Below are 13,113 nucleotides of genomic sequence, written 5' to 3' on the forward strand. Positions count from 1 at the left end.
TGAAGGAGGAAATAAACAGGTGGAAAAAAGGAAGGTGAAAATACTGTTGTAGGCACAAGGACTAACAAAAGGCAAAAATACAATGGAGTAGGGGCAGCTAGGTGGTGCAGTGGATAAAGTATCAGCCCTGGATTCAGGAGGACCTGAGTTCAAATGTGAACTCAGACACTTGACACTTACTAGCTGTGTGACCCTGGGCAAATCACTTAACCCTCATTGCTCGGTCAAATCAGAAAGACACAAGGCTTGTTTGAGGGATGAACTGTCTGTGTTGGCTGGACTGTAGAAGCATGAAATAAGGCTGGATCATATATTGAAATCTAGAAGGGATTTCAGAGACCATGGAGTATGATCCTCTCATTTTACAATTGAGAAACTGAAACCCAAAGAGGTTTAGTGATTTGCCCAAAGTTACACAAGTAGTAAAAGGGCAGCTAGGTAGGCCAACAGAGAGAGTTCTGGGCCCTGAGTCAGGAAGACCTGAGCTCAAATCTAGCCTCGGACACAATAGCTGGGTGATCTTGAGCAGTCACTTAACCCTGTTTGCCTCAGTTTCCTCATCTGTAAAATGAGTTGCAGAAGGAAATGACAAACCACTCCAGTCATCTTTGGCAAGAAAATCTCTAATGGGGTCAGAAAGTCAGACACGGTTGAAAAACAATTGAACAACACATAAAAGGGAACTGAAAAGCTGGGGGTAGGTGGAGGGAGATGGGAAGAGAATCCAGGGTGGAGAAGTCTAGAAAGTCAGAAGTGTAAGCCAGGAGGAGAATGAAGGATGACAGTGGTCTGTTCCCAAAATAGAGGCCCTCCCTCCACCTGGGCAGCATGGCAGAGGGTGTCCCAGAATGAGAATGCCGAGGGAAGTTCCAAGGTCAGAAGGCAAGTGTCAGATTGTGCAAATCTTTGAATGCCAGGGATAGGAGCTTGGATTTCACTTGGCAGGCAATGGGGAACAAAACCCTAGTCCTCCATTCTCCTGGTAGGCCCCCTAGGTAACTATGATAATTTGGCAAAAATCTGAGAGAAGACTGGTTTCTGATCCTTGGTTTCCAATTAAAGTGCTGCCTCGCTTGGAGCTGGACCCAGATTCCTCATTTGCAAAAGAAGGTTGTCTGAACCAAATGATTTCCAACATCCCTCCTCACTCTAAATCTCGATCATTTGGGGATCTCCTGGTTAACCTCAGGTCGTTCTACTCCTTTACACAGAACAGTCTGGGTCCCTCTTGTTCTCTATAGCCACAAATGCTGATCTTTTAATGTCTACCTCTTTCTCCCTTCTAAGACCCATAACCCTTTGACGTTGTGCCGAGCCACCAGTTTCAGTTTGTTTGTTTTTAACTTTTAGGATGAAGGGAACTTGTTTTTATTAACATGTACTTGCTTCAGACAGTAGGATCCTCTCAGCTGATCAGATAGCATATGCAAATTGGCTATGTAGACAGATTGGAGCCATCTGTAGAAACCCTGTCTTTATGTTCCAAAAGCACCCTCTTTTCCCCTCTTCCTATCTACCCCAGCCCTTCAGGAAAATTGTCATGATTTTCATACCCGAATAGTAAATAATTCTAAATTCTAAATAATTCTCTGCCGCCCCCCCCCAACACACACACATAAACGCCCACCCCCCAGCAAGGTGGAATCACAAGAATTAACACAGTTCTCTAAATCTTTCCATTGCCTATCTTAGACTCTAAACATCTGATAGCAGGTATGTAAACAAAGAACAAAAGGAAATGCTCTGTATTGTTCTGCTCCCCCCCCCCCCTTTAATTACTTGAAAATCTGACGCAAGTCCAAACTGGCAGCCAGAGGCTTGGAAATCAATGAATAAAAGTGGGCTGTTACTAACATCTTAAATGATATTGCACCCCAAAGTAGTCATGATAGAGAAAGAAAGCTTCCTGAATCAAAGTACATCATTTGCTCTTAATGAGATACAGGAAGGAAGTGGGCAAAATGATGTTTGCAAAGAAGACTTCAGTCCCATCCTTGAAGTGACAGTTTCTGACTCAGTGGAAGTTTGGTCATTTACAGTGGCATAGACTTAGTTTAACCAGCTGGTTTTGTGTCCCAAACAGGAGGTTATTTTGGTTCCCCCCCCTCCCCCGCCTCCTCCCCTCCCCGGCCCCAGACAATGAAGGTTAAGTGACTTGCCCAGGGTAACACAGCTAATAAGTGTCAAATGTCTGAGGCACATTTGAACTCAGGTCCTCCTGAATCCAGGGTGGGTGCTTTATCCACTGTGCCACCTAGCTGCCCTCAGTTTTTTTGCTTTTAAGAAAACCAGAATTAGGTTCGTTGATTCTCCTTGCCCTGCCCCAGAATGAAAAGGTCCTTGGGGTTTTAACAACAAAGTTGTCTTTTCCCCAAACTTCTTGTACTATACTCATACACTATGTATTCTCCTTCAAATCACTCACTAAAATGAAGGCAGTTGGACCAAATGATGACTGAGAAGATCAAGAGACAATGTAATACAGTGGGATGGAGCCCAAGGATGTGGGTTTTAGTCTTCCAGGCTCTGCCACTTCTGACCTTGTTTGACCTTGAGCAAGTCATTTATGGATCTCAGTTTCTTCATCTGAGATATCTGGGGGTTGAGTTTAGGTGACTTGTAAGGTTCCTTCTGTGGCAGCCAGGTAGTTCAGTGGATAGAGCAATGGGTGTGGAGTCGGGAAGACCTGAGTTCAAATTTGGCCTTAGACATTTACTATCTGTGTAACCTTGGGCAAATCATTTAATCTGTTTGCCTTAATCCACTGGAGAAGAAAATGGCAAACCACTCCAGTAAATTTGCCAAGAAAACTCCATGGACAGTATAGTTCATGGGGTCATGAAGAGTCAAAAACAACTGAACAACAACAACAGGTCCCTTCTACTTCTGAATTCTGTGATCTGCTCAGAAAAATGGGTATATGTCAAGTTTGGAGGAAATTAATTTGGGGGTGAGGGAAAAGAGAGGGAATCAAAGGAGAGAGCAGAGAAGGAAAGAAAAGAGAGAGATCTGATTACACACACACATATACATACATATATGTGCTATGAAACAATTTCCAGTTATAAATTTTGCGTGTAGCTCAGATAAATTTGGTGTTATGGCCCTTTTTTGAGGAGTAATAAATAATTCTCTTTCCTGATTAACACTTGTAAATGTAACATTTTCTAGAAATACAGAGCTACCCTAACAATTCCAACAAACACAAATACACATCTATAATATATATGTATGTGTGTATGTATGACAGTTGGTGTTTAATAAATATGTTTAAACTAGATGTCCTTCGCATGGGTCAACAGTTTCATCTTTTGAATACATACATACATGCATACACATACACAAAGAATCTCTTTCCTTCTCTCTCCTCCCACCCCATTCCCAAATACTGATAAGTAGGAAAAATGAGGAGGCTGGGGAATGAGTTGGATGAGAAGGATCAGTGTGAATGAAGTTAATGCAAATACTGCAGATCTAACAATTCTCGAAAGACTATCTCTTGACAAGGCTATCTAAAAAAAAGTTCAGCTTGTACTACAACTTTGGAACGTGTACTGTGTGGTGATTATCTTTATTCTCAAGCAAACATTTTATAATATAGGAATACATTATTATCCAACTTCCTTCTCCTAGTTGGAGCCTGACCAACAGAATCTCAAGCCACCTGCAGTTTTCTTCATCTTCCCATGTAACTTTTTTTTTTTAACCATAAGTTCATAGCTTTGAAGCTGGAATACTTCAACCCCCTAGTTTTAATAACAATAATAGATCATGCTTTAAGGTTTGCAAAATGCTTTATGGATGTTATCTTATATGTTCTGTATACCAACCTTGGGAGATAGGTGCTATTATTATCATCATTTTATAGATGAAGAAACTGAGGTAGACAGAAATTAAATGATTTGTCCATGGTGACACACCTAGTTAATGTGTCTGAGGCTGAATAACTCAGAGCTTCCTAATTCCAAGTTTAGTGCTCTACCTACTGTACCACCTAGCTACAGAAACCTCCTTCTACCATCTGTCTGTCAAGAGATGGGAATTTGCATTCCTTTCTTCTTAATATTATTGATATTTCAGTAGCACATCAATTTGGGTTAATTTCACTGTCCCTTTGGGCACTCTTTCCCTAGGTTTCTTCTTTCATAGAATATCAGAGTGAAATAGTTATTGTAATGCACTTTACAAACCCTCAAAAGGGTCTATAAATGGTAGCCATTATTATTACAACAAATTTAGAACCACAAGAGCCTTTATATGACATCTCATGCAACTCTAACACATGATGGATGAGGAAACCCGGGCTCAGAGAGAAAAGGTAATTTGCTCAGCATCACACAAGGTACTAAGTGGCAGAGGCTGGAATAGACCCCTAAGTCTCCCTGATTCACTACACCCTGTTGCCTCCGTTCCTCCACTGCTGAGGGAGAGAGACAGAGACAGAGACAGAAAGAGACAGAGACAGAGACAGAGAGAGACAGAGACACAGAGAGAGAGACAGAGACACAGAGAGAGACAGAGAGAGACACAGAGAGACACAGAGGCAGAGAGAGACACAGAGACAGAGAGAGACACAGAAACACAGAGACAGAGAGAGACAGAGACAGAGAGAGACAAAGACAGAGATCTTTGCTTTGGAAGTTTTGAAAGTCTCTTGCTCTGTTTTAAAAAGGGACACATGTTGCGTCCTGCACAGGGAAAAGTTAGAAGAAACCCATGAGTTAGGACTTCTATGCGTTCAGGTTGTCAGGAAGCAGCCGTCTGCGATGGCTGTGCAAACGAGCGTGATCGCGCGCGCGAACACACACACACACACACACACACACACACAGTGACAGATGACCTATTGAAATAATTTCAGAGCAGCTCGGTGGTTGCTACGACAACCAATGCTCTCTTGGCTTTCATCTGGCCATGTGACAGCGACTTTGACGTCAGCTGGAGGCAGAGTCTGTGGTTTAGTCCATCGAGCCAAAGGCTTGTGAGAATCTGTTGGATGCTGGACTTATCTCCGCTTGCTGCCTCTGCTGCTGCCACCGCCGCCGCCGCTGCTGCTGTTGCCGCCGCTGCCACCGCCGCCGCCACCGTTGCTTTCCAGGGGTTACCGGAGCATGGGCTATTAAAGTCCTGCATTTCTTCCGTGTGAGGTAACCACTTTCCTTTACATTCTAGCCAGATATTTTTAAAGCTTACTGTGGTGATGTTTCACCCACACACACACACACCCCACTCCCGGCTGCTGCAAGTTTGTCTTGATGAGCAATTGAAGGAGTATCATCTTTTTTTTCTTTTTTTAAGTATGAGCCAGCTTCCAGTGGCCAATAATGTGTGCAGGCTCGGAGTCTCAGCTCCGTGGGGTGAGATGGTCCCGGTCAAATCATCCTTCCTGCTCCAGCATTTGCCGGAGGACCACACTTCCCCGGGGGAGCAGCTGGTCCAACTTGGGCCGGATCGCCCCCTCCCGCATTCCGGCAGTCGCTTTCTCTGACATTGTTTGGGATTTCAAACTACGGCGCAGCCAGAGCCACGGCTTCTCGTTCGTTACTTTACCATCCGCTACCCTCTCTCGCCAGAGCCAGTGGAGGATACTTTGAAACTCGGTTTCTATTTTCGTTTGCAGGGTTCATAATTAGCAACAATGGGAACAGAGCGAAAGGAACACCAAACACAAACAAAAGTTTGTGTGTGCGTGTTTCCTTTTAAAATAAGGTCCTTTTCGGTGCACATTAGGTTCGGACAATAGGAGGGAGGGCCTTTATCAGTTCCTTAGCTGGTCTGTAAACTGGAGTGTGTGTGTGTTTGTGTGTGTGTGTTCGTGCCCTTTACCGAGGACTGTCAACAGCTTCCTGTTTAATTTTTTTAAATTAAAGTCATAATTGTGCCAAGGAAATGGTGCTGTATATAGCTGATGCTGGATGCCCAAGCATTTCCTTTCCTTTTATATCAAAATGAAACTTAACATCTCCTTGCCATCTCCCCCCACCACCTTCAAAAAAAGATTAGGGTATAAATTCCCATTTCTTTAAAAAAAGTGACATTGGGACTCGTTTACCAAAGGAATTGGTCAAGCTTCTTGGAATTGAAACAGAAAACTCATTACTTATATAAAAAATGGATAGTTCTTATCCAAATCTGACTGTAGCGTCTTTAATTCAGATGTATTGATCCATTCAAGACTAGATTGTACTTGACACCACCTCCAACTATTGCCTTTGGAAGGTGGGGGCAGAAGTGATAACAGCTTATAAAAGCCACATGATACAGTCTATCAGTGGTTTAAGTCTTATTTTCTCAATACTGTTGTTTCTTTCCCTTTGGACCTTGGTATTCCTTAGCAGTTCTGTATTTGCTACAAGTAAATGATTTTGGAGGTTGTGATTCCAAGAAAAAAAAATGGTATTGGGAGTTCTTTAAAGTTCTGATTTTAGTGTTCACCTGACCCCAAAGCCTTTTAACTTAGTGCCAGTTGGCAGTTTCACCTGATTTAACAGCATCATAGGCAAGTGCCTCTTGTGTTCCAAAGTCGGCAGAGATTTAATTGCCTCCTAATGTAAAAAGAAAATGCTTCTTAACTATTTGTGTATGCTTTGTGAAATGTCAGATTTCACTGTGTCTGATATGTTACCTGGATTTTTAGTGAATTATTCTGGGTAGTGAGGAATAGATTAATGGTGCACTGCAACTGCAGTGATGAATGGAATAAATGTCAGTATTTAGAATGATTTTCATTAAGTGCATGTGTGTGTATATACATACATGTACAATATCTACTACATATACATATTGTTTATTGACGTGAATATATATGTATACACACATAAATATACATATATACAGCTAGGTGGCACAGTGAATAGAGTACTGGGACCATACTGAGACAGAAGTCAGGAAAACTCATTGTTGTGAGTTCAAATATGACTTGTGTGACCCTGTGCAAATCACTTAACCTTCTTTGCCTCGGTTTCCTAATCTGTAAAATGAGCTGGAGAAAGAAATGGTGAACCACTCCAGCATCATTGCCAAGAAAACTCCAGATTGGGTCATGAAAAGTCGGACATGAACGAAATGACTCCATACCCGGTTCACCTATGCTGAAATTGCCAGATCGTATCAGTATATTCAAGCCATATCTACAAAGATAACATACATGAATTCATTAGTTTTATAAATGTAATAAACCGGAGGCTAAACTCCTAATATCCTTAGAAATATATTGTTAATTGAAATGTTATACTACAGTTGAGTATGTCATCTAAAAACCCACTTAAAAATCCCATCATTGAAAAGGGTTTGCCTTGGTGATAATTGACGTTTAGCCAGGGATTTAGATCGATTTAAATGAGGGAATCTTATTCATCTCAATTCCAGGGATCCCAGATTGTTCTGACACTGTTGCTACATCTCTCTTCTCTTAGGCATAATAAAATAATGAAGGAATATAGATTTCAGAGGCATAAAATAAGAATGTAAGAAAAATTGGTTATTAGATCCTATGGATCAGTGAGAAAGTTTGTTTCTGTTAGGCCAGCCCTGTGCTAAGACGTTTATTGGTTCCTTCTTGAGTCAAAAATAAGAACGTTAAAGCTTAAAAAGGGCCATGAGAGATCATTTGGCCCAGCTCTTCTTATAACAATGAAAATAGAGGTGTATCAAGTTGGTGTCAAACTGTTCTTCAGAAGACATCTGACTAATAACAGAACCAGAGCATCATAGAATTTCAAAATTGAAAGAGTCCTAAGTGGTTAGAAAACCCTTAGCAGTTATACTGACCAACCCATCCCTAAGCAGGATCACCATCTACCGACATCTTCAACAAGTGGTCATCTATAGCCTTTGCTTTGATAGGTTTGGTGGCAATGACATGATTTACTCTGGAAATTTTGAGTGTGTTGTGGTTTAAACATTTGTGTACAGTCAATTGAATTACATGTTGACAAAGCCAAAAAAAGTCATAGAACTGTCTTCTACATACACCACCCTGACATTTTCACCTTTGCCGAGATCCGTCTTGACCCTCAGAGTTCATAATAACGGGTTCCCTCACTTCTGCTTGGAAACAGACTTGTGTGAGTACAAGGTATTAAAAAAATGCACTCGCCAAGAAACTCCATGTCTGGCTTGCATACACCTGTGGTAATCTGGAAGGAAATTCTATCCAGTTGGATGGGCATTAATAGGAACAATGCTAGTGTTAACTTAAGGTATGCAAGTCAACCCCTCCCCTTTCCATCAAAGTGTAGTTGTATATAGTATACACAAAGGTACCTGTAACTGCTCAAAGGATGTGGGTACCTACACAAAGAATTCAACATGGTAGATGAGATCTGGACTGACAACATAAGAAAGGCCTCTTCTTTTCATTCCTGTAAAACAAGATATGGGCACTAAGGAAATTAACTGATACCCCAGTTTTATATAACACACTCATCTGGTTGAACAGGTTAGTAGCCCTTAGTGTTCATAGGGGTTTTACATGCATCACACCCAGAGATAAGTACAGTGAAATCCATTAAAGTCAGGCCTGTGATTTATTTATATCAGTAGAGGTTGGAACTGCACAGTTGCAGATAATTGAAAACTTTAGAAAATTTTCCATATAATCCAAACCCTAACTCTTACCCCCTCCTCTACATCTCTCCAAAATAATTTGCCTCATTTATTGGTAAGCCTAAGTAGGATGGAAGGGTTTGGGCAGAACTAGGGTCAATTCCATTGCTTTCTATGATTGTTTCTTAACATTTGCTTTAATCATATTATCATAGCTATTGTACCTCATTTCCCTACCTTGCTCAGCTTAATTAAACAGCTTGAATTTTCTTCTTAAACTAACTAGCATACTTTTCAGCTAGTTGGTCTGCAGTGAAGCCATTCTTTGAGGTGTATCAGCCTTACCCTTCTTAATGTAAGTGTGTGGAACTAGAGCTGTGACAATTTGTATGAGCTGTTATTTCAACTCCTTCCAGATGCCTAACATTTGAAAATGGAAGCTTAGCAACTTCCCCTTGGTAAGTTCCCTGGGGGATTGCAAGAGAGGATTTCCTAAAATGGGTCTAATACTTTGGGGATAGAAAAGTGCACCTGCTTATTGGGGAACACACATCTAAGGAGCCACTTGCTGAGGGAATTTGGGAAAGGGTTCAAATGCTTGACTTTTGTCATCCTGATTTTTAGTGCCTTGCAGGACAAAGAGTAAGATTTAGGATTGGCAGAAGAGCATTTAATAATGGCATGTGTCATACATTTCTATTTAAGTAAAAATTATGTGATTAAAAAGCCAACTAGAAAGGGGAGGGGTTGACTTGCATACCTTAAGTTAACAACTAGAAAGTGTGTTTTGAAATGTACTCTCTTTCTAAAAGGGACCATGGAAAGTCAGCTGTCATTTCTGCCTGATATTCAATATTCATATAGATCTATGATCTCACCAATTCTTGAGTTTTCTATAATAAAAATTATGAACCTATCTGTGCCTGATATTAAAATTATATACAAAATCTCCCTACGTATTAGGGTTTTCTCCCTCCCCAAATGATATTATATATACATATGTGTGTGTATATATATGTGTGTGTGTATGTATATATATGCACATATACATATATACATATATATATATATGTTTAAACATTATATCCCTCTGCCTCTCCCCTGTAGAGAGGAAAATTTAGAAAAAAAAATTTCCTCAAAATTGTTATTCTTATCAGCAGGGTATTTTTTTTTAATTAAGTGAGGCAATTGGGGTTAAGTGACTTGCCCAGGGTCACACAGCTAGTAAGTGTTAAGTGTCTGAGGCCGGATTTGAACTCAGGTACTCCTGAATCCAGGGCCAGTGCTTTATCCACTGCACCACCTAGCCACCCCATCAGCAGGGTATTAATAACAACAATAATAACAATAACAGCTAGCATTTATATAACACCTTAAATTTTGTGAAACACTTTACATATGCCATTTGTACTTATTCACAACAACCCTATGAAGTAGATGTGATTATTGTTCCCACTGTATGGATGAGTAAACTGAGGCAGATGTAAGCTTCTTGAGGACAATCGCTATTTTTCCATTTCAGTTTCTAGTTTCTAGTACTCACTGTGTCTGACACATGGTAGGCATTTAGCATGTGCTCACTGACCTGGTAAGTGTTAGAGCTCAGTGAAAGTCCAGTTTCTTTCCTTTAAAGACAATCTGCTCTTTTATCTGTTTTGAGTTTCAGTCATTATTAGGATTTATATATTTTAAGAGCTTTTTACTAGGAGATATAGCACCCACTTAACACTGACCAGGATTTTTGCAGTCCTCCAACCTTGGCCTTTAGCAGAGTTGAGTAGGATTTTCAGGTAGGAAATGCCTAGACTGGAGGTTGCTGCATGGGAGACAAGTCCACATTTTCCAAGGGCTGCCACGATGACTCCAGGAAATTTTCATGTTCCCCATGATTTTTTTTGTTCTGGTGCAAGGATGACATTTTCTAGGGTGATCAGGATTTTCCTTGCCTTCATGAGCTTAATTCCCATCCTTCAGGGGATAAATGTTAAGCGCTGTGTTTGCTATTTCTTGGCTCTTCTTTCGGCTCTGTGACTCCCACAGCCTTTGGGATGATTCATGCTGCTAAAACCACAATCTAGACTCTGATGACTGGGTATTTACAACAGCCTTGCAGATAGATGAAAAAAGATGGGCCTACAAAAGTCATACCACACCTGCTGCTGCTGATGGATTACATGGTGAACATATTCATAGCCTGAGGTATTATCAATCAGTCCAGCACCAATTATTTATTAACTAACTCCCTGGCCTCCTGCACTTAATGAGATTAAGTGTGACCTTGTAGAAAGAGCTTTGGTCCTGGAGCCAGGAGAGATCTGAGTTCAAATCCCACCTCTAACACTTACCAGCTGTGTTAAGTAATCTTGGTAAGTCACTTATCTTCTCAGCCACAGTTTCTTCATCTGTAAAATGGAGGTGATAAAACCTGTAGCATTTCCTTCACAGGATTGCTGTGAAAACCTTAGATCTAGAACTTGAAGAGCATTAGAGAACATCTAGTCTAAACCTCCTGATGAAAGTGAGGCCCTAGGGAATATAAAGAATTTGACCAAGATAATACAGATAAGAGCAGAACCAGGATTCAAATTCACAGTTCATGGGCTGAGAGTTATAAGGTAGACTAATCTAACCTTTGAGGAAACTGAGGCCCACAGTAATTAAGAAAGTAACTGAGGAAGGAATTAAAGATCCTCAGGCGATGAGCCCAGTTCCCTTTCCATTGAGGGAAATTATGATGTAACAGGTACTTTGCAGACCTTAGAAATCAATTGTTCTTCTGTAATCAGTGTACTTCTGTAAGCCATATGTCAGAGACCTCACCAACATGAGGGCCCTGGGGTGTCTTTTGGGAGGTCACCCTTCTCCCCCTCTCCCATGTCCTACTCCCAAAGAAAATCCCTCCATTGGATAACTCAATAGGGTGACACCAAATCCCTACTTGCAGATATTACTGGCTACGAGGAAGCAAAAAGGTAGTATTATAAAAAGGACAGGGAGGGGAGGGAGGGAGAAAAATCTGAAATTGTAAAGCTTGTATAAACAAAAGTTGAGAACTATCTTTACATGTAATGGAAAAAATAAAATACCTTATATATAAAAAATTTAATTTAATTTAATTTAAATTTAAAAAAAGGACAAAAAAAAAGAATAACAACCCACCAATCATCATATATCATGCAACAAATAAACACTAGTACATGACTTAGAATTCGGACTTACAAATTACTTTACCTACAAGTTGGAGAGAGGTGCTTCTGGGTCTGCCCAATAGCCCTAAGAAACACAATTCTGAACACCTAGAAGTTTGCTTTCTCATATGTCAATTTAAGGGGGCAGCTAAGTGGTGCAGTGGATAAAGCACCAGCCCTGAATTCAGGAGGACCTGAGTTCAAAGCTAGCCTCAGACACTTAACACTTACTGGCTGTGTGACCCTGGGCAAGTCACTTAACCCCTAATTGCCTCTCAAAAAAAAAACCTTAAAAAAATATGTCAATTTAAAGGGCAGCTAGCTGGCACAGTGGACTGAGTGCCTAGCCTGGAATTGGGAAGATTTTAGTTCAAATGTGTCCTCAGACACTTTCTAGCTGTGTGACTCTAAACAAGTCACTTAACCCTGTTTGCCTCATTTTCCTCATATGTAAAATAAACTGGAAATGAAATGGCAAACCACTCTAATACCTTTGTGAAGAAAACCCCAGATGGGGTCACAAAGACTCAGACACAACATCTGAGCAGCGACAAACAACATATAAAGAGTAAGGATTTTTTTTTTTTAGATAGATACAGAGTAGAGCCTCCTCTTAGCATCTCTAGAGAATAGCTTTTCTTTTATATAGTTGTGGAGAAGTATCTTGTCTTATGCTGATGTAGATTCTTGACTTCTCTTAAATTGATATATTGGGATTATAGAGAGGTGCTTAATTAAATCCACAGTAATACCTTAAGGAAAAAAGAGATAACTCACAATTAAGGTTGTTAAATTTAAAAAAAAAGGGGGGGGGAGTGAGGTGGGGGGGATCGTCTGCAGAATAGTGAGTTCTTTCCCCACCTCATCCCCATTAGTCCATCCATAAACACTTACTGACAACCTACTAAGTGCCAGGCAATGGAGATACAATGAGAGTGAAACAATCCTTGACCTCCAGGAGCTTACAGACTAAAGGGACGAAGTGTATATATGTGGGCACAATAAGTGTAGAATAGGAACAAAGGTAATTTGGAGAAGGGGGGCTCCAGCAGCTGGGGGGCAGGTAGGAATGGAACCAGTAAAGGCTTTACAGTTATTCCTATCTGCATCATGACTTTCCCCATCTCAATTTCCATATATTGTGGGTCAGCAGAAGAAATTAAAGGGAAATTTTGTAAGGAGTTTTTCAGAAGGTGCAGGTAGCATGAATGAGGCCAGCGGATGACACAGGAAAAATTTAGGAACTCAGAAATGCATAAAATATATTTATAGTCTTGTATAATATCGACATATTTTATCTTTTAATACCATAATAATTCAGACTTCTGCTAAGGTACAAAGGGAGAGCCAAAATACTTTATGTGGATTTTACAGATCT

General features: G+C 40.5%; 1 protein-coding gene across 5 annotated transcripts in view; it reads left to right on the forward strand.

The window, feature by feature from the left end:
* NCALD (neurocalcin delta) overlaps window positions 1-13,113 on the forward strand; it is a 586,370-nt gene that overhangs the window by 465,098 nt on the left and 108,159 nt on the right. The window contains exon 1 of one of the 5 annotated variants that reach the window (XM_043965598.1): window positions 4,982-5,147. The exons of 3 other annotated variants lie outside the window; for them this stretch is intronic. The gene's annotated coding sequence lies outside the window, so the exon portion shown is untranslated. Of the gene's footprint in view, window positions 1-4,981; window positions 5,148-13,113 lie in introns of those variants that run through there. One more of the 5 variants, XM_043965585.1, reaches the window with a different exon arrangement.

Source organism: Dromiciops gliroides, chromosome 1 (assembly GCF_019393635.1).
Source record: "Dromiciops gliroides isolate mDroGli1 chromosome 1, mDroGli1.pri, whole genome shotgun sequence".
Lineage (NCBI taxonomy): Eukaryota > Metazoa > Chordata > Mammalia > Microbiotheria > Microbiotheriidae > Dromiciops > Dromiciops gliroides.